The sequence below is a fragment of the Callithrix jacchus genome, chromosome 13 (genome assembly GCF_049354715.1).
Source record: "Callithrix jacchus isolate 240 chromosome 13, calJac240_pri, whole genome shotgun sequence".
In the NCBI taxonomy this organism is placed as follows: domain Eukaryota; kingdom Metazoa; phylum Chordata; class Mammalia; order Primates; family Cebidae; genus Callithrix; species Callithrix jacchus.
This window is the reverse complement of record NC_133514.1, coordinates 9,173,580-9,198,136: the sequence shown is the minus strand read 5'-3', so window position 1 is coordinate 9,198,136 and position 24,557 is coordinate 9,173,580. Positions and strand designations below refer to the sequence as shown.

The 24,557-nt window shown below is 43.3% G+C and overlaps 1 long non-coding RNA gene across 9 annotated transcripts in view; it reads left to right on the top strand.

The window, feature by feature from the left end:
* Positions 1-24,557, top strand: part of LOC118146718 (uncharacterized) — a 136,524-nt gene that overhangs the window by 61,303 nt on the left and 50,664 nt on the right. For 7 of the 9 annotated variants that reach the window (XR_013525446.1, XR_013525442.1, XR_013525443.1 and 4 more), the window contains one exon: positions 18,982-19,117. This is a non-coding gene — a long non-coding RNA (uncharacterized LOC118146718). The remainder of the gene's footprint in view (positions 1-18,981; positions 19,118-24,557) is intronic. The other 2 variants (XR_013525444.1, XR_013525441.1) reach the window with 1 other exon arrangement.

Below are 24,557 nucleotides of genomic sequence, written 5' to 3'. Positions count from 1 at the left end.
AGTGTTTTCCTGATACATATTTAAAACTAACTGTACATCTATACTATCTATCATATCTATATCTATAAACTAATTTTTTCTTATCTTCAGTGGTGAGTTTCTGTCATTGAACTTGTAAGGATAGTCTTATTTCTGTGATAAATGTCTGTGATAAATATGTTTGGATTTACTTATGCTTTTTTTTTTGAGATGGAGTCTTGCTCTGTTGCCTGGGCTAGAGTTCAATGGCACGATCTCAGCTCACTGCAACCTCCACCTCTCGAGTTCAAACGAGTCTCCTGCCTCAGCCTCCTGAGTAGCTGGAATTACAGGTGCCCACCACCATGCCCAACTAATTTTTGTATTTTTAGTAGAGATGGGTTTCACCATGTTGGTCAGGCTGATCCCGAACTCCTGACCTCATGATCCTCCTGCCTTGTGCTGGGATTCCAGGCATAAGACGCTGTGCCCAGCTAATGTGTATTTCTATTTATCATTCTTTTATTTTACTTCGTCTATTTATTTTTCTTTTCTATTGGGTCATTTGAGTTATCTTTATAGTTCTAGTTACCTCTTTTCTATCTACTGATTTGTAATTTACAATTCTGTTTCTGTTCTTTTAGTGATTGTCCTCGTTTTAACATATGCATAGTGTATTTAACGAAGCCTAAAGTCTAAAGTTAGTCAGTATCTCTACTCTTCTACCCAGCTTGGTCAAGAGATCAAGACCATCCTGGCCAATATGGTGAAACCTCATCTCTACTAAAAACACAAAAATTAGCTGGGCATGGTGGCATGCCCCTGTTGTCCCAGCTACTCAGGAGGCAGAGGCAGGAGAATCACTTGAACTCAGGAGGCAGAGGTTGCAGTGAGCCAAGATCACATCACTGCACTCCAGCCTGGCAACAAAGTGAGACTCTGTGTCAAAAAAAAAAAAAAAGAATATTTAACTCTGATTAATAACTTATTTTCTTACATGGTATTTTCTTCAATATTTGGTTCCAACATGTTTTTAATCACCCCTCCACTTTTTCTTTTTGAGACAGAGTCTCGCTCTGTCGCCCGGGCTGGAGTGCAATGGCACGATCTCAGCTCATTGCAACCTCTACCTCCCAGGTTTAAGGGAGTCTCCTGCCTCAGCCTCCCAAGTAGCTAGGACTACAGGAGCGTGCCACCATGCCCAGCTGATTTTTGTATTTTTAGTAGAGATGGGGTTTCACCACGTTGGCCAGGATGGTCTCGATTTCTTGATCTCATGATCCACCTGCCTTGCCCTCCCAAAGTGCTGGGATTACAGGCATGAGCCACCGTGTCTGGCCAATGTCCCCCAGTTTTTTATTACTGTTGCTTTATACAGTCAGTGTTTGTTTAAATTTGCCCTCATATATGCCAATTCCCAACTCACCCTTACTTATTTTACTCCTTTCTTTGGGTTTGGTATTCTTTCTGACATGCATCTTTTAAGAGTTTATTCAGGTTGGGTGCAGTGGCTCATACCTATAGTCCCAGCACTTTGGGAGGCCAAGGCAGGTGTATCATCTGAGGTCAGGAGTTCAAGAGCAGCCTTGCCAACATGGCGAAACCATGTCTTGAATAAAAACACAAAAAGTAGCCGAGCATGGTGGCAGGCACCTGTAATCCCAGCTACTAGGAGGTATTCTCTCCTGAGACAGGAGAATTATTTGAACTGGGAGGCAGAGGTTGCAGGGAGCTGAGATTGAGCCTTTGCACTCCAGCCTGGGTGACTAGAGCAAAACTGTGTGTCAAAAAAATAAATAAATAAAAAGGAAAGGTCTGAGAGTTGTAGACTGGCTCTGACGTGTCATGTGTATTTTCTCTTCACTCTGGGTGCTTACTTTTAGGCAGATACTTATTGTCTCTTAGCATTGTATTGATTGGTCACTTTCTGATGTTTGAATGTTAATCTTTATTCTTTGTAGAAGTTCCATATTTTCCTTTCTGTTTTTAACATATTATCTTTGCATTTGCTGTACTAAAAATTCACAGAGAAGTGTCACATTTAATATTTGTTTTCACTTGTTGGGATGCATATTGGCTATCTGTTGCTGTGTAACAAGTTACCCCAAAATTTAGTGGCTTAAAACAACACACATTTATTATTTAGCTGTTTCTGTGGGTCAGGAATCCAGTCATGGCCAGCAGAGCTTTCATACCTCCTCCTCACGGAGCTGGGGCACTTTACCTTCCTGGCACATCAATGTGTTCACTGACCAGGAGGAAGCTCCGCTGAGTTGGTGTTCAGAGGTTTTACTGGGGCTTCATTGACTGAGCAAATCATTGGTTGCTTGATTGAACTTGGTCTCCAGCCTCTTCCCAGAGGTCCAGCAGCTGAAAGTCGGACCTTTATCTACCTGCTTGGTCTTCCTGGTGACAGCCGCATCATGAAGGGGGCCTAACCTGAGTGACCTCATTAGCTTAACAGAGGCACTTGTACTGCTCAGAAAATTCTGTAAGTTATTGAAGTTCTGTGTCAAGAACTGGGAACAATACTAGCTCTGTTGGAGGATAGTCTTTGGATTTTCATTTTACATTGCTTCCATTCCCTCTCTTCTCCATGACCCAGAAGAAGCCAGAGCTTATTTCCATCTGGAAGATGCACTGTCTCTTCCTTCTTTAGATGGGTAACTAGAAATCAAAAGGGATTTCAAGGGAAAGAAGCCTACAGGAGGCCATTTATCTTTCCTTTAGTTCAGAAGAAAGTTTTTTTTTTTTTTTTTTTGAGTTGGAGTCTTGCTCTTTTGCCAGGCTGGAGTGCAATGGAGCCATCTCGGCTCACTGCAATCTCTGCCTCCTGCGTTTAAGTGGTTCTCCTGCCTCGGCCTCCCGAGTAGTTGGGACTACAGGCGCGCACCACCATGCCCAGCTAATTATTGTATTTTTAGTAGAGACGAGGTTTTACCATGTTAGCCAGGCTGGCCTCGATATCCTGACCTCATGATCTGCCCACGCTGGTCTCCCAAAGTGCTGGGATTATAGGCACGAACCACCAAGCCTGGCCGAGGAGAAAGTATTTTTTTGACTCTACTCATAGGATAGGAAGCCAGAAAGCATGGGGCCAATCAGATGAACATAATGGAGTGTTCATTTGCCTGGACTTGCTCTTCGCAGATGTACCTATTGGGAGCCAGCAGAGGGGGCTGCAGGCGTGATGCTGGACTCGGCAAGAGTCCAGGGCTTAGGCTTCTGCCGCACACCGTGAGGATGTGCACACAATTGGAGGTGCTGATTTGTTTTGTCTTCCCGCATTGCCCTTGCTTCCGTCCCAGCAGCTTCATTTGTGCACAGATTGTTCTGACTGTCTCCATTTCCATCGCATATAATTTTCCTGTCCCAGTTCTTGCCTTGGTCAGATTATATCTCTCCTTGGTGCTTCTTTCTCTGATCTTTTAAAGTTCCAAATAAAAGTGCATGTATTTATGTGGAGTGAATAATGTATGAATCCATTCTTTTCAAAGCATGAAATTGCGCTCCCTATAATGTCACTCATTAATCTATATGGCAAAACCAGTGGGAGAAGGTCGATATGGTTAAAGATAATTAGCAATTGATTAGCACCTGAGAAGTTAAATAAAAAGACACATTTCCCTCTCAATGACTTGAGTTGATAAAAACAAGAATTCTTGTTTGAGGCAAGTCATAGTGTTCAGGACTGTGTGAGAAAGGTCTTTGCATTAACTCGGGCACAAATCAAGGCAAACATTTATTTGGGAAAAGAGACAGGAACCATTCCCAAGTTTTCATTATAATTAAGTTTGTTAAAGAATACCTGTCACCAGAAATCTAAAATCTTTATAAACATTTAGTGGCAAAAATTGGAAATGCTGATATTGCAAGACCAATTAAACCTACTGTTTACCCTCCAATGTATTCAATATTTTAAAGGAGGCTGTTTCTCTTCCTGACCTTTTTCAGATAGACTCACTCACAAAAAGTGATTCAGGCATGTGCAACTGAATGATGGTAGGACTGCTGGGGGCTGAAATGTAGAGACCACCTTCCCCGGTGTGGCAGGCGCTTGCATGCAGAAACTGTGTGTCACTCATATTGGTTTTGCGAGGGCCTTACACACATCTGAACATTAAAGATGCCCAGTGAGTCCTCACTGAAAATAAAAAGGTACAGAGATTGTTGGTAGATGTAGATGGCTTAGCTTTAGACTCCTTTAATTTTTTTGTACTTTCTGTTCTTTCTACCACTTGCAATCTATGATTCTTCCTACTCTCCTTTCCTCTTGCACTGGGAGTTTGGAGGGACCTACAATAGTTTTTCCTTCCAGTGGAGTAAGAAATGAAGGAGGGTCAGCTGTGGCATTGGCTCATACCTGTAATCCCAGCATTTTGGGAGGCTGAGGCGGGTGGATCACAAGATCAGGAGTTTGAGACCAGCCTGGCTGATATGGTAAAACCCTGTCTCTACGACAAATACAAAAAAATTAGCCGGGCATGGTGGCGCACATCTCTAATCCCAGCTACTTGAGAGGCTGAGGCAGGAGAATTGCTTGAACCTGGGAGGTGGAGGCTGCAGTGAGCTGAGATAGCACCACTGAACTCCAGCCTAGGCAACAGAGCAAGACTCCGTCTCAAAAATAAATAAATAAATAAATAAAATAATAAAAAGGAAGGAGGCTCATAGGCTACCTCTTTTAACTCTAAAATTCCTTTAGAAGAGGAAATAAGAGGTGCTTATCAGAAATCATGAAAAGCAAACCATCAGTATTCTTCATATTTTATTGTAGTGAAATTTTTATCAGAAGCACTTTTGAGGTCTTTATATTTCTGTAAAGGCAAGTTGTTACTTAAAATGTGGGATGAAGTGGGAGGGAGAGTTTATGTAAAAAAAAAAACCCAGACATTTATAAGTCAGGGGCGAGGAGAAAAGATGCATTCTACTTAAAGAATTGGCATGTCAAGGGAGCTGTATCTGAACCTGGAACCATAGAGGTTTATTAGTAATCATAAAACATGCCTTTCAAACAGAGGTTAAGTGAAATATGCAGGTGAAAAGGAAGAGATTTGAATTTCAGTCTTCTTTCCTTCCCCAGACTTCTCCCCATTCTCTGCCACAACCTGACAGTCATTTCTTAAGGCGGAACACCCTTAAATGAACAAATATTTATTAAAGATTTTCTTGTGGATCCTCTTGTCACACCTAATTATGGAGGATTTCACGATAATTTTTTTTGAAACCCAGGCTCCATTTCCCCTGTTTTCCTTCTATAAATTCCAATGGAATCATTATGATATGAAAACCGTGCAGCTTTCTTTGTTTTTTTTTTTTTTGAGATGGGGTTTCACTCTTGTTGCCCAGGCTGGAGTGCAGTGGTGGTATCTCAGATCACTGCAACCTCCACCTCTCAGGTTCAAGCAATTCTCCTGCCTCAGCCTCCTGAGTAGCTGGGATTATAGGCACTTGCCACCGTGCTTGGTTAATTTTTGTATTTTTAGTAGACGGGGTTTCACCATGTTGACCAGGGTCGTCTCAAACTCCTGACTTCAGGTGATTTATCTGCCTTGGCCTCCCAAAGTGCTGGGATTACAGGCATGAGCCATCACGCTCAGCTATAATTGGTATATCTAACCAAAAATAAACTCATGAGCAATTAACCTATTCAGCAGAGGAAAATGATCATTGACAATCATTGTCTTGGTAATAAATATGTTTTTTTCCTTAACTTCTTATCAAGAGTCTCTGGCCAGGTTCCTAAACTTGAAGGTCTAAGGATAAGAAGACTGGTTACTGGCTGGGCGCAGTGGCTCATGCCTGTAATCCCAGCACTTTGGGAGGGCAAGGTGGGCAGATCACTTGAGGCCAGAAGTTCGAGACCAGCCTTGCTAACATGGTGAAATGTCTACTCTATTAAAAATCCAAAAATTAGCCAGTTGAGGTGATGGAGTAATCCCAGCTACTCAGGAGGCTGAGGCATGAGAATCACTTGAAAACAGGAGGCAGAGGTTGCAGTGAGCTCAGATCATGCCACTGCACTCCAGCCTGGGCAACAGCATGACTCCATCTCAAAAAAAAAAAGAAAAAAGATATGCCAATCACAACTTGGGGAGATTCTGTTGGGAAGGGTGCTGGAATCCACTGGTGGGGTGATGGCAAGTGAAAGGGGGGTGGGACTCCATACAGATGGAGTAGCCGACGCAATTTGGTTATGCTGTGAGTCAGTAGGGGAAGCAATCTGATGAAGATGTGACCCCTGAGTCAGGAGGCTAACCCCATATTCAAAGGCCGTGAGGGCTAACACTTATTATGGGCTTGTGTCTCTTTCCAAGGGGGTCTGATGTGGTGGGTTTGGTGCAGCAGCACAATTCTGAAAGCACTGATCAGTGTTCACTGTCATTGATCCTCCAGTCCTCGCCAACACCTTGCTCCTCAGCTGCATTATTTGCTGGTTCTCCCAAACTGCTCTGCTTGTTTGGGTCCTGCCAGGTGTGGGAGTGCTGTGATAGTTAATTTGATGTGTCAACATGATTGGGCTAAGAGATGCCGAGGGGGTTGGTAAACCATGATTTCGGGGTGTGTGTGCGCTGGTGCGTCTGAGCGAGGTTAGCATTTGAATCTGTAGACTGAGTAACGTGGATGAGCCTTCACCAGTGTCGTGGGCATCAGCCAATCTGTTGAAGACTGGGACGGAATACAAAGCTGGAAGGGCGAGTTTGCTCTCTTTGCTCGAGCTGGGACACTGTCTTCGCTTGCCCTTGGGTATCAGAGCCTCTGGCTCTTGAGCCTTCTTACTCAGGCTGGGACTTACACTCTTGGCTCTCCTGGTTCTCCGGTCTTTGAACTTGGAATGGAACTCCACCACCTGACTTTCTGGTTTTCTGCCTTGCAGACGGAAGGCTGTGGGACTTCTCAGCTTCCATTATCGTGTGAGTCAATCTCTAATAATAAATCTCTGTTCATATATCTGTATGTATTCTATGGATTCTGTGCCCCTGGAGAATCCTGACTAATATAAGTGCCTAGCAACATTTTGTTTGTTTAAAATTTGTGATACTTGCGTCAAAGAGGTTCTAGGTATATTCTTCTCCAGATCCATGAAGGCACTGTTAATGATGGGTGGAATGGACTAGAATGAACTAAGTTTATAACAGGGCTTCTATACCAATTCCTCATAAATAAGAGAAATAAGAGAGAACTCCCTGTGTCAGAACTCATCAGGTGTGATGGAAAGAGGAGTAGGCTGCAGACCTGGAGGTGTGTCAGTGCTCAGGGGGTGCTCCGGCAGCTCCCCACTTGCTAATGTCACCAAGACTACTTCTAGATTCTCTCTTCCATGAGGATGAGTGTGCTCACATATGCCAGCTTCCACCAGGAGGCCCTGCAACAAGAAACGCAGTGTCTATACACAGCGGTCATTACTGCCCATGGCAAAATGACAGCCCCAGAAAAAAACCAGATGTAAAAATTTTCTCCTGACTTCAGAACGAACTCATTCTGCATTGTCAGGTGAGTGAGCTTCTTTAGAGCAAGACTTCACTGGCCTTCTTTCTGAAATAAAACAAGTCTAAATGTGGGAAACTGATCATAGCACACCTGGGAAGCAGTTAAAGCCCTATTAGAAAAAAATTGATTTGCTATATCTTGTACAAAGTCGGAAATTTTTTCCCTAAGAGCTATTTGTATTCTGCTCAGATTTCTCTTTGAATTCACTGTGTTGTCTTAGACTAAGAAGTTAACAGTGAGTTTCTGTCTTTCTCATGAATTCTAAAATGCACACTGGAAAACTTCTAGTAGACCGTACAATCAAAATGAACTAAACAAAATTAATTAGAAAATACTAGAAAGTGCTAGTTTTAAGTAGTACCTGGCTGGATCTCCATTCTTCCTTTTCTTTCCTTCCTTCCTTCCTTCCTTCCTTCCTTCCTTCCTTCCTTCCTTCCTTCCTTCCTTCCTTCCTTCCTTCCTCTTCTCCTCTCCCTCCTCCTTTCCTTCCTTCTCTTCACTTCCTCTCCCTCCTTCTCTCCCTCCTTCCTTCCTTCCTTCTTTCCTTTCTCTTCACCCATGCCTCCCTCCTTCCCTTCTGCCCACCCTTCCTTCCCCGCCTCCCTTCCTCCCTCCCTCCCTCCCTTCCTTCCTTCCTTCCTTCCTTCCTTCCTTCCTTCCTTCCTTCCTTCCTCTTCACCCATCCCTCTCCTCTCCTCCCCCCCTTCCCCTTCCCTCCCCTTATCCATCCTTTCTTCCTCCCTCCCTTCCTCCCTCCCTTGGTTCCTTCCTTCTTTCCTTCCTTCCCTCTTTATCTCTCTCTCTTCTTGCTTGCCAAATGGCTCTTTCCTGGGAGAAGTGATTTTAGAGCTATACTCATATATTACAAGAGCTCACAAAATGTCCCCCTGGCCTTCAGTAAATCACTGTATCTGTCAGTGTATCTGATTTTTTTTTTGATGAAGTCTTCCTCCATCTCCCAGGCTGGAGTGCTATCTCGGCTCACTGCAACCTCCTGACTTTCTGGTTCAAGCAATTCTCCTGCCTCAGCCTCCCCAGTAGCTGGGATTACAGGTGCTCACCACCACACCTGGCTAATTTTTTGTAATTTTAGTAGAGATGGGGTTTCACTATTTTGGCCAGGGTGGTCTTGAACTCCTGACCTCATGATCTGCATTGGCCTCACAAAGTGCTGGGATTACAGGCATGAGCCACCATGCCTGGCCCAGTATATCTGTTGATTCTGAAATAAGGAGCTGGAGGATGGAGGAGGGTGAAGTGGCAGAGAAAATAGCGGAGGTTAAGGTATTAGTAAGAACTGAAAGATCAGTGATGGGGACAGCTGGTATCTGACTTACTCACCTTGGTCACCTGGGTGCCTAGCACAATTCTTAGTCTAAAACATACCTTTCATACAACTTAATTGAGTGAGTGAGTGAATTCAGGATCATAGGGCCAAAGTTTCAGAACATTTCTTGAGGTCTGGCTGCTCCTCCACGCCTTCCTGGGAATAACTAGATATTTCACAGGCTGGCCCTGTGGTGGTTTGTCCTGTTATGAAGTCTTTCAGGTACATAAAGACCTGATATCCCTAATTTAGTGGGAGATTTCACTGCAAGCCTTCTGGGATTTTCTTAAGTTTCAGAGATAAGGTAGTTCTGGTCATCTATTATTGTATTACAAACTACCCCAAAACTTACCAGCTTAAAAGAACCATTTTATTATATCTGAGGATTCTGTGGGCCAGAAATTTGAGCATGGGTCAGCTTGGTGACTCTTCAGCTACTGGTGACAGTGATGAATTTTATTCTACATCTGGTGGAAGGGCTGGCCTAGCGGGTCCCAGGTGGCTTTCTTCATGATGTCTGGCATCTTGCCTGGGATGGCTGCAACGCAGGACTCAGCTGGCTCAGAGGATGGGACACCCATCTGTGATCTCTCCAGTATCTTGGTCTTGAGAGAGAAGGAAGGAGGCTGTCAGAGTTTTAAGCCTGGGCATAGACACTAGCCCACTTAATTTCTGTTCTACTATGTTGGCCAAACAGTCACAAAGCTTACCTGGATTTCAGGGCAGAGAACATCACTCCCACCTTATTTTTTATTTTTTTTGAGACAGAGTCTTATTCTGTTGCCCAGGCTTGAGCGCAGCAGCATGATCTCAGCTCACTGCAATCTCTGTCTCCTGGATTCAAGTGATTCTCCTGCCTCAGCCTCCTGAGTAGCTGGGATCACAGGCACCCACCACCAAGCCTCGCTAATGTTTGTTTGTTTTTTTCTTTTCAGTAGAGACAGGGTTGTGCCATGTTGGCCAGGCTAGTCTTGAACTCCTGGCCTCAAGTGATCCACTCACCTTAGCTTCCCAAAGTGCTGGGATTATAGGTATGAGCCACCGCTCCTGGCCCAATCCTACCTCTTGACGGGAGGAGTGATAAAGAATATGCAGCCATCTTTATTTGATCACAAAAACCCTCAAATGAAAGATGTGTCCCGATGGCTAAAAGGTGGAAACAACCCAAGTGTTCATAGGTTGATGAAACCATAAACAGAATATACTCTGTGCACACAATGGAACATCATTCTGCCTTAAAAAGACATGGGATGCTGCCATGTGCTACAACATGGATAAGCCTTGAGAACATGTGAAATAAGCCAGTCAAAAAGGTAACTTCCGTATGATTCCACTTATAGGGCACCTAGAGTAGTCACATTCATAGAGAGAAAGGAAAATGATGTTTGCCAGGGGCTGGAGGAAGATGGGGGGAATGTGAGTGTTTAATGGGTATAGAATTTAAGTTTTGCAAGATGAAAAACATTCTGGAGGCTGGGCACGGAGATTCATGTCTTGTAATCCCAGGACTTTGGGAGGTCGAGATGGGAGGATCTTTTGAGCCCAGAAGGTCAAGACCAGGCTGGGCAATGTAGTGAGACCCTGTGTCTACAAAAGGTAAAAAAATAGCTAGACATGGTGGCATGCATTCGCAGTCTCAGCACTCAGGTGGCTGAGGTGTGAGGATTTCTGGAGCCCAGGAGGTAGAGGCTGTAGTGAGCCATGATTGTGCCCCGGTAGTCCAGCCAGAGCAACAGAGCAAGATCCTATTTCTAAAAAAAAAAAAAGTTCTGGAAATGGATGGTGAAGATAGCTGCACAATGCTGGGCACCTGATGTCACTGAGCTGGACACTCAAACATGGTGACTTTGAACATTTTATGTCACACATATTTTATTCTAAAAATACGATAAAATGCATTATATTACAATTTTTAAAAACGTGGTAGGTCTCTGAATTTGATTTTTTTCATCTCTATTAATGTCTGATTTTCTCTGAGGTCTAAGTTTCCAGAGTTTTCTTTAAGGGCGCTGAGGTTCTCTTACCCTTCCTCTGACATTTTAGTATCTCACCTGATCTCCCTTTTATCTGGGATGAATTAGACTCACTGAAATCGGTAGAAGCACAGGCATTTTCACTCTTGGCATCAGCTGGAATAAAACGATTAGGTGATTTGTGAATGTCATTTAAAAATTAAGTCCATCGAAGACTTTCTTATCCCCAGAAAAATGTTTTCCTGAATTATTAATGATCTTTTATTATTTTTTATTGTTGCCTCGTTAAAATGAATAAAACGGGAAAATAGAGTTACTAAGAAGTACTTTAACTCACCTGTCAGCATCCATCAGCAGCATCAACACGGGATGCCTCACCAGCCTCGCCTACTGCTCACATGCAAATTAATTCAGTTTTGCTCGGCATTGTAGCTGTTCGGTGACAGAATGACAGGCTCTGTGGGTTTAAGGAAGCAACAGTAGTAAACTAAGTGCAGTTTCGGAAGACTTTCTGTTGTCATTTTTCCCCCTCGTAACGTATCATTTATTGCCCCGTATTCTATAATAATACTTGAATGGATTATTTCACGAAAAAAATTTGAGAAAAATGCACAAATCACAAATATAGAGTTTATTGCATGTTATATTTAAAAAATTACACTCATAAAACCTGTGATTGTATCAGGAGAAAGAACACTTCCAGAACCGCAGGAGCCTCCCTGAGCCTCTGTTGTCAATATCCATCTCCCTCGAGGGTAGCCTTACTCTTGACTTTTAATATCGTGAATACATTTTTCCCTGCTTTTGAACTTATTTATAAACATAAGCATGCAGAAGCCCCTTTTTCTGTGTTGGCTTCTTTCACTCATCTTTGCGGTTGTGAGATTCATTCATGTGCTGCCTGTGGCTCTGGGTCATTTTATTCTCTTTGAAATATTCCACCATCTATTTCTCCATTCTGCTGTTGGGCATTTGGGTTATTTCTAGTTTTTCAGTAAACATGAAACTGCTACTACCAACGTTGTTATACAAATCTTTTGATACAGATGCATCTGCCTAGCTGTTGAATTTATATGGAGAAATTGAATTCCCATGTCACAGGTATACACGTGCTACTTTGCTTGTACATAACAACATTTTTCCAAAACCAGTTGTGTAAATTTACACCCTCACCCCTGTGTAGGAGTTTTCTTTGCTCTTCAGACTTGAGATTTTCAGACTTCTTCATTTTAAGCCCTCTGGTCGTGGGCAGTAAGAGCACATCATGGTATTGATTTGCCAATTATGTAACCACTTTTGTGATATACGCGTTCAAGTAATTTGCCCACTTTTTCTATTGGGCTATTTTTTTTTCCCTCACAGATTCACAGATATTTAAAAATATCTTAGATATGAATACTTTATTGGATATATCTATTGGAGAATGAATCATCCCATCTAGTGGCTTGACTTGTCACTCTCCTAATGGTATTTTTTGTAGGACAGAAATTCTTGATTTTCATGTACAGTAGTGTAATACAGGTTTTCAGTTTTTTCTTTCTGCTTTACACCTTTTTCGGTGTGTGTTTTGTTTAATATGTTTCTCTACCTCACAGGCAAGGAAAGAGTCTATTTTTAAAAAATGTTGGCCAGGCCCGGTGGCTCATGCCCGTAATCCCAGCACTTTGGGAGGCCGAGGCTGGTGGATCACCTGAGGTCAGGAGTTAGAGAGCAGACTGACCAACATGGTGAAACGCTGTCTCTACTAAAATTACAAAAAGTAGCCTGGTGTGGAGGTGGGTGCCTGTAATCCCAGCTACGCGGCAGGCTGAGGCAAGAGAATTGCTTGAACCTGGGAGGCAGAGGTTGCAGTGAGCTGAGATTGCACCACTGCACTCCAGCATGGGCAACAGAGCAAGTCTCCATCTCAAAAATAAAAAAACAAAACTGCTTTATTGTTCTTTCATTTTAGACCTGCAGTATTATGGTGTGTGATGATTAGTTTTATGTGTCAATTTGGAGGAAGTTTTGGATTGACTTTAACATTTAACTCAATGGACTTTGAGTACAGCAGATGGCCCTCTGAAATGTGGGTGGGCCTCATGCAATCAGCTGAAGGCCTGGACAGAACCAAAAGTCTAGCCTCCCTGAGCAAGAGTGAATTCTCCAGCAGGCTCCCTTCGGACTTATCGGCACCCTCGAATCTCCTGGGTGTCCAGCCCGCAGCCCACAGTGCAGATTATTCACTCACCAGCCTCCATAACTGCGTGAGCTCATTCCTTACAACAACCTCTTTCCACGTAGAAACGCATCCTGGAGAGTAACACAGGGTGTGAGACAGAGGTCAAGAGACTTTTCTCAGTGCCTTAAAACACCTAAATGTAACCCCAGGACTCCATGGGAACCCAGTTTGATAATACCGGCCTGGGTCATGGAGCTTCAGTACTAAACAGATATATCATTCATCGCCTGCTCCTGGATATCCGTTTTTCCTCACAGGCGATATGGAGTTTCTGGAGCTTAGGAAGGGCCTTTGAATGGGAAAGGCTGGCCCATCACCAGGCACAAAACAAAGGGTGCTGAAGTTGACATCTGATCAAGATGCCATGCTTGCAAGCATAGTCAGGAATGTCAAGTGAGCGGGCAGTGAATACGAACAACATAGGAGAAAAAATGCTGAGCAGTAAGGAAGCCGTGCTGGAGAAGGATCTGGAAAAGGTGTCCCAGGCCTGTGGAGAGGGACAGGGAGCACTTTGGGAGCGCCTTGCCTCAGCCTGAGTGGAGCTATGAGCTGGTTTAGCTAAGAGAGAGATAATGTTATCCACTGGGACCCAGCCGCACACTCAGACGCTGAACCTTCCCGGGTAATCCCAACCCTGTTATATGTGGGTTTCCATGTCAGTTTTTTTCCACTATGCTGGAGAGAAAAGAATTCACATGGAATGGACGGTTGCTTCTTAGACATAATCTTATTTCAACAGTGGTAAGGTGGAGAAAGACACAGAGGAGGAGGAGGCATGCACAGTGCCCTGCACGCCTTGATATTTAGTTATGCGCAAACCTGCCCTTCAGAATCTGCAGGTAAAACTCTTCTAGCAGGCCATGAATCTTTATCGCCCTTTGCCTTACACCTGAGCTGTCTAATCGAATCCATAGTTTATTATAGGAATCCTTATTATAGGAATCCTCTGGGCTCCTCTGGATCTATTGGCTGTATGGCTTGAGGAATAGTATTTGCATAGTATGTACCACTACAATTTTAGATCCATAGCAGATATTGAGATTCTGGGAAGTGTTTCTTTTTGCTTTAATTCAGCCAAGTAGCATAGATTGGTATATATATGGCTCTGATGAAATTTTCCATTGAGACCAAGTTAGGATGTACATTTGAATATGATATTATGATTTATATATATGCTTGATTACTTGAGAGGCAAGGACTTGACAGGATTAGAATGTTAGTCAAGTATTCTTTCAATAAATCCTCCCCCTCCCTTTTTTGCCAAAGTAACCTGGTGTTGATTAAGATGATGATGAGGGTTGTCTAATTACATTATTTAAGACTAGGTTTTATGTATAATGTACATTCAGCCAGTCTTAGGAAAGGTACATTTATTTTTGGTTACATATAGAAGATACTCAATAAGTATTTGCTAACTGAGCAAAAAATCACACATACTACTTTTAAAATAAAACATTTTATTGAAACCCTGTATTTTCCCCTAAATGTAAGCCCTAAAAAAATCATTGCTTTTGTGAATGTCTCATCATTTATTCTATATATGTGTGTGTATATATATATATATGTGTGTCTGTGTATATGTGTGTGTGTGTGTGTGTGTGTGTGTGTGTATTAGAGATGGGGTCTAACTATGTTGCCCAGGCTGGTTTCAAACTCCTAGTCTCAAAAACTTCACTTATTATCATTACTACTTTTATTATTGAGACAGACTCTTGCTCTGTTGTCTAGGCTGGAGTACAATGGCATGATCTCTGCTCACTGCAAACTCTGCCTCTGAGGTTCAAGCAATTCTCCTGCCTCAGGCTCCTGAGTAGCTAGGAGCCCACCGGCATGCCTGGTTAATTTTTGTATTCTGAGTAGACACAGGATTTCGCCATATTGCCCAGGCTGATCTCGAACTCCTGACCTCAAGTGATCGGTCTGCCTCAACCTCTTGATGTGCTGGTATTATAAGCATGAGCCACCACACCTAGCCTATGCCTGCATTTCATCCCTCCTGTAATCAATGCATATATATATGTATATATATGTTTTATATATATGTATATATATATGTGTGTGTGTGTGTGTATATATATATATATATATATATATATTTTTTTTTTTTTTTTTTGGTGAGGAGTGATGGAGTCTTGCTCTGTCACCCAGGCTGGAGTGCACTGATGAGATCTCAGCTCACTGCAATCTCCGCCTTCTGGGTTCAAGTCTCCTGTTTAAGCCTCCTGTTTCAGCCTCCCAAGTAGCTGGGACTACAGGTGTATGCCACCATGTCCAGCTAATTTTTTGTATTTTTAGTAGAGATAGGGTTTCACTGTGTTAGCCAGGATGATCTTGATCTTCTGACTTTGTGATCTGCCTGCCTCAACCTCCCAAAGTTCTGGGATTGCAGCGTGAGCCACTGTACCTGGCCTCAATGCATAATTTTTTTATACAATTAAAGTGCATAACCCTGACATCCTACTCATCCTAATGAAAATTTATAGAATTGTTTCTATTGCACCAAAGTGCAAGCAAAACAAAGCAAAAGCAGAAAAGTCTTCTGTGTTATGAAGATGAAAATGTCAGCATCAAAAAATCCTTGAAATTCCATGTAAAAGCATCTAACATCATTATTACAGAGGTCCTTTCCCTCTGAGACTTTATCTTCAGATGGGACTATCAGACCGTCTTTTCCGGGATGTGCTGCATTTCCACGTTGCATTATATGGGATGCTGCAAAAGGGCAGTCGGATTCGGTGCTGAGGAAGCCATCCACTTGCAAGCCACTGCCACAGTGTCTGCGGATCCAAATAAGAAACAGATATGAGACTCTCATTTGGTGGCAGATAGAAAGTCTGAACACCACAGGGACACGATATACAGCAGCATGTGGGCTGGGTCCTAGAAATGTAATCTCTCCGACGTACCTTATTGGTTCACCCTATTTTATGCGAGATGAAGTATTAGAGCAGAAAACTGGGCACAGCTGAGGTCAGATATGTGAGATGGGGCAGCCACCAAGGCAAACACAGATAGGGACCAATGTAGTCAGAAGATGAGGTAGCCAAAAAGCAGACAGAGTCTGTGCAAAGGTGTGAGTCGAATGACAAGCTCAGATTGGGGTGTGCAGGCATTGCCGAGGACACAAAGCAAGGGAGCCCAGAAAGCGTGTGTGGCAGCCTGTGTTAATCAGGGTTCTTCCCAACCTGTGGGAGATACATCTGTATCTTTATGTCTGTGTGTATCTATGTCTGTATAACATAGCTGTATCATCTACATCTGATATCTCTATCATATGTATATCATTATATATGTAAAACCGGTCAATATCGACATCCATATCGTTGATATTTATATCTCATCTATTATCTGTATCTGATCATCTGTAGCTATAGAGATATTTTTTATTAGGAATTGGCTCACACACAATTATGGGGGTGTTTCTAGAACCAATTTCTGCTGCTGTTGAAATAAGCTGGCAAGTCCATTTCTGCAGGGTGGGCTGGGAGCTGGTGACCCAGAAGAGCGGACGGTACAGTTAGAATCTGCTGGAGAATTCCTTCTTGCTTGGGGATGGCCAGTCATTTGGTTCGATTAGGTCTGCAAATGATTGGATGAGGCCCACCCACATTATGGAGGGCAATCTGCTTTACTCAAAGTCCACCAATTTAAATGTTAATCTCATTCAAAAGCAACCTCACAGAAACACCCAGAATAATTTTTGACCAACTATTTGGGCACTGTGGCCCAGCCAAATTGACATGGAAAATTAACTATCACACAGGTCCAGATAATGCACTTTTTTTTAATTATACTTTAAGTTCTGGGGTACATGTGCAGATCATGAAGGATTGTTACATAGGTATACACATGCCATGGTGGTTTGCTGCATCCATCGCCACATCATCTACATTAGGTATTTCTCCTAATGTTATCCCTCCCCAATAATACCCCCACCCCCTGCTATCCCTCCCCTAGCCCACCCACCCCCTAACAGGCCCTGGTGTGTGATGTTCCCCTCCCTGTGTCCACGTGTTCTAATTGTTCAATGTCCACTTATGACTGAGAACATGTGGTGTTTGGTTTTCTGTTCTTGTGTCAGTTTTCTGAAAATGATAGTTTCCAGTTTCATCCATGTCCCTGCAAAGGACATGAACTCATCCTTTTTTATGGCTTCATAGTATTCCATTGTGCATATGTGCCACATTTTCTTTATCCAGTTTATCATTGGTGGGCATTTGGGTTGGTTCCAAGTCTTTGCTATTGTAGCATATCCTCTGCCCACTCTTTTATTGTCAAGTGCTGCAATAAACATACATGTGCATATGTCTTCATAATGGAATAATTTATAATCCTTTGGGTATATGCCCAGTAATGGGATTGCTGGGTCAAATGGTATTTCTAGTTCTAGATCCTTGAGGAATTGCCACACTGTCTTCCACAATGGTTGAACTAATTTATACTTCCACCAACAGTATAAAAGTGTTCCTATTTCTCCACACCCTCTCCAGTATCTGTTGTCTCCAGATTTTTTTAATGATTACCATTCTAACTGTCGAGAGATGGTATCTCAATGTGATTTTGATTTGCATTTCTCTAATGATTGGTGATGCTGAGCATTTTTTCAAATGTTTGTTGACTGCATAAATGTCTTCTTTTGACAAGTGTCTGTTCATATCCTCTGCCCACTTTTTTATGGGGTTGTTTGTTTCTTTTCTTGTAAATGTGTTTAAGTTCTTTGTAGATTCTGGATATTAGCCCTTTGTCAGATGGGTAGATTGCAAAAATTTTTCCCATTTTGTTGGTTGTCGGTTCACTCTAATGATAGTTTCTTTTGCTGTGCAGAAGCTCTTAAGTTTAATTAGATCCAGTTTGTTTATTTTGGCTTTTGTTTTCATTGCTTTTGATGTTTTAGTCATGAAGTCTTTTCCTATGCCTATGTCCTGAATGGTATTGCCTAGGTTTTCTTCTAGGATTTTTATGGTGTTAGGTTTTATGTTTAAATCTTTAACCCTTTTGAAAGATGAAGTCTAGCTGGGCCTAGTGGATTACAGGTGTAGGCCTCTCCTTCTGGAGGCCGAGGTGGGCGGATCATGAGGTCAAGAGATCAAGACCATCCTGGCCAACACAGTGAAACCCCATCTCTATTAAAAATATAAAAATTAGCTGGGCATGGTGGTACACATCTATAGTCCCAGCTACTCAGGGAGCTGAAGCAAGAGAATTGCTTGAACCCAGGAGGCGGAGGTTGCAGTCAGCCAAGACTGTGCCACTGCACTGCAGCCTGGCAACAGAGAGAGAGAGTCCATCTCAAAAAAGAAGGGAGAGGAGCGGGGGCAGATGGAGTCCTATGCCCATGGCTATATTTTACTTGACTTTTAAGTTAGAGCAAAGAGAGTTACCTTCCACCAAGAACATACACGAACTGTGTGCTGTATATTGCATTAGAAATACAAATGGTCGGAGACATCAGACAAAGAGAGCCACTCTTCTGTAACAACGGGGAGGTGAAGCCCCTTTTCAGACTGGCTATGCTGAAATCCTAGCATGGCTCCAGTTCGGGTGGGCAACAGGGATCCTGCTGACCTGTTTGCTGAAGGGGAGAATCTGGGAGAAAGATTCTCTTATCCTTGTGTCCGCATATTGCGCTTTTGCAAGGCAAACTATTAGAAAAAAGTTCTAAGAAAAGTTAAACATGTAATGATCGATATTGAGAATGAAAATTTTGATGGTGGGAAGCCACCTAACATGATTATGACCTCGACCTGGGGAACTCTGAGGCCATTTGCATATCAGCAGTGTGTGTACTTCCTGCAGCATCTGCGTCTCCCCCAAGCTGGGCCACCTCCTGTGGACGGGACGGGACGTCTCCAGCACCACAGGAGAAAGAACAAAGAGTTAAGGCCTCACTTGCTCTCTGCCTCTCAGGCTGATCCAAATGCACAGCTACCGCTTACATCAAAGGAAACTTGGCTTTCGGGGATGTGGAGGAAGATCAGACTCTGGCACTTAGCTTTTCCCTTTTATTTTAGCAGGATCGCCAGTGCTACAGCCCCCTGGGGATGGACTCATTTCAACAGCAGCAGAAGCTCGCCTCTAGAAGAACTCCCATTTGCACAGGACAGAGATGAGTGGAAATGAACATATGACACTGATAGGCATCTCCCGGTATGTTTTCATAATCATTTAATTTTCCAACTGTAAAAGAAATCATGTTCTTACTCAAGAGAAAAATGGAAGAAACAGAAGAGAATAGAGGGGAAAATACCCAATATTAAGTATTCTTTATGTGCCAGGCACTGTGCTTGAAATAACTACTAATGAGATCTATGCAAAGGATCCTAAACGAAGGGCTCCATCTCTCCTCTCCCCTCTTCCCCTCCCCTCCCCTCCCCTTCCCCTCCCCTCTCCTTTTCTGTATTCTCTATAGATCCGTACATGTGAATCTTGTGAGTCTTCATAGAACATTCTCCCTGTCTCTCTTTTTCACATATACATAATTTAACAGTTTGTCTGTATACACACATATATTGATAATTCAAAGTTGAAGAATTGTTTGCATGGCTCAGCATATGGATTTCTCATTTAAAAGTGACTTGTAAGCACTTTCCCATGCCATTCATGGCCAGGTGTGGTCGCTCAAGCCTGTAATCCCAGGACTTTAGGAGGCCAAGGCGGGTGGATCATGAGGTCAGGAGTTTGAGACCAGCCTGACGAACATGGTGAAACCTGTCTCTATTAAAAAGACAAAAATTAGCTGGGCATGGTGGTGCGTGCCCATAATCCCAGCTACTCAGGAGGCTGAGGCAAGAGAATTGCTTGAATCTGGGAGGCGGAGGTTGCAGAGAGCCAAGACGGCACCACTGCACTCTAGCCTGGGCAACAGAGCGAGACTCCATCTCAAAAAAAAAAAAAAGGAGTCCTATTATTTATTTAATTCTTCTCATCTTACTGTTGAATAATAGGTTAATTTTAATTTTTTTGCTATTATAAAAATGCCATTATGGTCATTCTGGCATTTGCATCTCTGCTTATTTTCTTGAGGCACATTCTTAGAAATTTGATAGACTAGGTCAAAGAATATGAGTTTTCTCAACAGTTTTGTGGCCAGTTGCTACATTGCTTCTCCAAAAGTGTCCACCAAGTTAGAGCCCCTCTAGCAAAACATGACACAGTTAATTTCCTGCTCATGTATCAATATTGAGTGTTATTTTTAAAACTGCCTATAGAATAGACAAATGAAGAGAATGAGATCAGGTGGTTGGACGCCACAGAGACAGACACCTCTGCTCTTGGATGCTGACTGTGGCTCTGATGTCAGAGTGCTGCAGTTGGTACCTGTTTGAGCTTCTGGTGCCTCGCTTGGTCATGTGAAAAATTAGGGATGACTACTCACCACTTAGAACTTTGAGGGCATCCAGTGGTTGATGTGTGACAAGGTCTTAGAACTGAGTCTGGACCCTCACAAACACTCAGTAAAAGTGAGTTTCTTTGGTAGCAGTCAGGCATGTACTTCTAGGGGCAGGTTTCCAAATGGACTGTGCTGTGTTGGTCACGAAGTTCTTCTGAAGAGTATATGTTTGATGTAGTATTTCTGGAGTGTAAATGTTTTTGCAATTTCTCCTCCTCCTCCTCCTTCTTCTTCTTTTTTTTTCTTTTTTGAGATGGAGTCTTGCTCTGTCACCAGGCTGGAGTGCAGTGGCGCGATCTCGGCTCACTGCAACCTCTGCCTTTCTGGTTCAAACTATTCTCCTGCCTCAGCCTCCTGAGTAGTGGGGAATACAGGCACATGCCACCATATCCAGATAATTTTTGTGTTTTTTAGTAGACATGGGGTTTCACCATGTTGGCCAGGATGGTCTCGATCTCTTGACCTCATGATCTGCCCACCTCAGGCTTCCAAAGTGCTAGGATTATAGGCATGAGCCAGTGCGCCTGGCCCTTGGTTTTGCAATTTCTATTTATCATCTTGAATAAGCCCACCCTTCCTTCCTTTTTCCCTCCCTCCCTCCCTCCTTCCTTTCTTCTTTCTTTTACAGGTAGGTAGGAATTAGTGGGGCACGAGAGGGCTCTCCCCCAACCCACTAGGAATATCAGGTGATGATTTCACAGTGATCACACTGCCTCTCTAAAAATGATAATTTGGCAGCCCACACAGAGCACCAGGGAGAGGCCATTTCCTGGTGATCCACAGCTGTAACATTAAAGTGTTAATTGAATGCAGGTATCAGGGAGAAGAAACTTCCTAGTTATGAGCAGTAAGAGATAAAATGGAGCACTATGACCTTCCGTGTACGCTCCACTGGGAAAAGGGAAGAAAGCCTCAGATAGGCATACGCACAACTTTCTAAACACACTGAGCAAACTCAGTTCTCAAGGATAAGGAGGGCCTGCCACCCTACGGGGAGAATCTTGGAAAAGAGGGTAGCCTGTAAAGTCCCAGGATAAAGGTGAAAGACTCTTATTCCGCTTTCTCTTTGACCTTCTGGAGCCTTCTTGGATCTCTTCCAACAGTTCTTTCCTTTTTCCAATTTTATTTTATTTATTTTATTATTTATTTATTTATTTATTTATTGGAGGTTTCAGTGCGACGGGAGAATCACAAGGAATCAGGTGTTCAGAGGAATGTATTGAGTAGAGGTGAGGAACTAGGATGTTGAAAAGTGAAAAAAAGGAGAGAAGGAGAGGAAGAAAGAGGAAGAAAAAAAGGGAGAGATACCTTGTATCTTAATTATGTGAAGGAGAGGAAGAAAGAGGAAGAAAAAGAGGGAGAGATACCTTGTATCTTAATTATGTATCTAATTATGTATCTTAATACCCAGATACATAAGACCCATAACGAGATTTAAACTCAATGAAACAGAAAATTAATAAGGATATCCAGGACTTCAACTCAGATCCGGAACAAGTAAACTCAAAAAATATTTATAGAGTTCTCCATTTTAAATACACAAAATATTGATTGGCCATTATTAATACCCATTTTTAGAATGAAGCAATATTCCTGTTCTCTCTCCCTTTTTCCAATTTTAAAGCTAATTTTTTCTTTTTTGAGACACAATTTTACTCTGCTACCCAAGCTGGAGTGCAATGGCATGATCTTGGCTCACTGCAACCGCTGTCTCCTGGGTTCAAATGGTTCTCCAGCCTCAGCCTCCCAAGTTGCTGGAATTATAGGCATGTGCCACGATGCCCAGCTAAATTTTGTATTTTTAGTAGAGACGGGGTTTCGCCATGTTGGCCAGGCTGGTCTTGAGCTCTTGACCTCAAGTGATCCACCCACCTCTGCCTCCCAAAGTGCTGGGATTACAGGCCTGAGCCACCATGCCTGGCCCTCTGGTGCACATTTCTTAGATGTGCTCTGTGTCCGTCTTTTCTGTTTCCATCTTTATTTTGTGCTCCATAAAATCCTCTTTTCTTTGATTTAAATAACCATCAATTTTTTTTTTTTGAGGCGGAGTCTGGCACCGTTCCCAGGCTGGAGTGTAATGGCAGGATCTCAGCTCCCTGCAACGTCTGTTCCCTGGGTTCAAGTGATTCTCCTGCCTCAGCCTCCCAAATCCTACCATTCTTTAAAGCCCAGGTCAAAGTCCACTTCCTTCTGTAACTCACCCTGGACTTTTCCAGCTAGAATTCCAGGTCCTCTAGTTATTGGGCGTGTGCTTTGTGGTGAGCAGTGACATTACTTTTCTTGAATGTTTAAACTCTTATTTTTCACGTCCTGGCTGGCACTGAGCAAGGTCTCCCTGCACTGTGGTTCTTTATGTTCATAACTATTTTCTCCTGTGAAACACAAAGTTCTTTGCAGCCGGTGTCCAGGACTTGTCTGTTTTTGCCTCTCTTGTGAACCACTGCTCCTGGTCCCCGAAGAAACTGAGGCTTATGGAGATGACGTAACCTGTTTAGCTTGTAGACGGCCTTCAGGCTTCGGCTAGACAGAAACGTGGGGATCAAAAGCACTCATTGCTCTTGAGAGGAACCTACAGCAAGGAGGCACCTTTAGAGCCAGTGCCAGGGCATAAAGCATTTTCCATTTTCCTTAAACTCCTAGTCTAGAAAATGAAAGTACTTTTCTACTTTCCACCATTGTGATAAAAATGTATTAAAATAAGGTATTAAAAGAAGCTTAATAACGACATGAAAAATGAATGCCAACTGAATTCCCACAGTGTCCCTCCTGGGCATTTTTCAGATTACTTATAGAGGCTGGAAGGCCTCTTACAGCATCTGAGTTCCTAGCTGGCACCTGTAACTCCCTGACCCAGGCAGATATCACTAACGCTGGTGCATTGCTGCTGTGAGGATTGGTACCATTTGGTCTGACCGGGCTCTCCAGTACGCGGCTGGCAGGCTTCTCCGCACCTGTTACTTGCAGACAAGAAGCAGCTGAGCTGTGAGGCACGTGGGGTTGTGGAACCAGGGGAGGGAGAGAGAGCCACATGTGGGAACTGGCAAATAGGAGGTGTTCTGGAAGATTGGTGGAAAAAGGGTTACACAAACCCATGGCTGGACTTGGATGTATTCTTTGCACACATCATCTATTTGAGTACATTCAATTCACATATGGATCCTTGGACGGGACGACACTGGTGCTCTCCCCTGACCACAGGGGTGGATTTCTTGTGTGTGCGTGTCATTGGGTGTGAGTTTTGCTCCAGCGGCAGCATTATTCCTGTGGGCTCTGGGCATTGGCTTTGTCTGTGTGTGCAGAGATGTGGAAGGGACCCTGGCTGAGTCTTATCCAATACCAGACAGGTGGGTGAGTAGGAAACCCGCAGTGAGTGAGTACAAATCCCAGCATCTCCGCCTTGGCTTCAGACAGTTCTGAGGCGTTCTTACTCCTGTGGACCCAGGCTCAAGTTGCCCTCCGAGGACTCTGCTGAGATCGCACCTGTGCTGGGTGGTGGCCTCTGTGTCTTGCTCCCTTGCCTGCCAATTGCTTTCTTCCAGTAGTGCGTCCCTATCTCAGGCACTACTTATGGGAACCTCAACCTAAGACAGATCTAATACTAATAAATACATAGTGGAATCTTCCCCGAAAGGGATTATGCAGCCATTAAAAGTGATGATTTAAAGGCTGGGTGTGGTGGCTCACACCTGTGATCCTAGCACTTCGGGAGGCCAAGGCGAGAGGATCACCTGAAGCCAGGAGTTTGAGACTAGCCTGATCAATATGGTGAAACCCCATCTCTAGGAAAAATAAAAAAATTAGCTGGGCGTGGTGGCACGTCCCTGTAGTCCCAGCAACTTGAGACAGGAGAACTGCTTGAATCTGGAAGGCAGAGGTTGCAGTGAGCTGAGACCACACTGGGCGACAGAGCAGGACTCTGTCTCAAAAAAAAAAAAAAAAAAAAAGTGATGATTTAAAAGTACAATTGTGGATCACAAAGAAATTTCCATTTATGGTTAGGTAGAAGACACAGTTGACCAAAATGTCTGTGGTTTTTTTCCTTCTTTTTTTTGAGACAGAGTTGCCAGGTGCCAGGCTGGAATGCGGTGGCACGATCTCGGCTCACTGCAACCTCTGCCTCCTGGGTTCAAGCAATTCTCCTGCCTCAGCCTCCCAAGTAGCTGGGACTGTAGATGTGTGCCACCACACCCAGCTAAT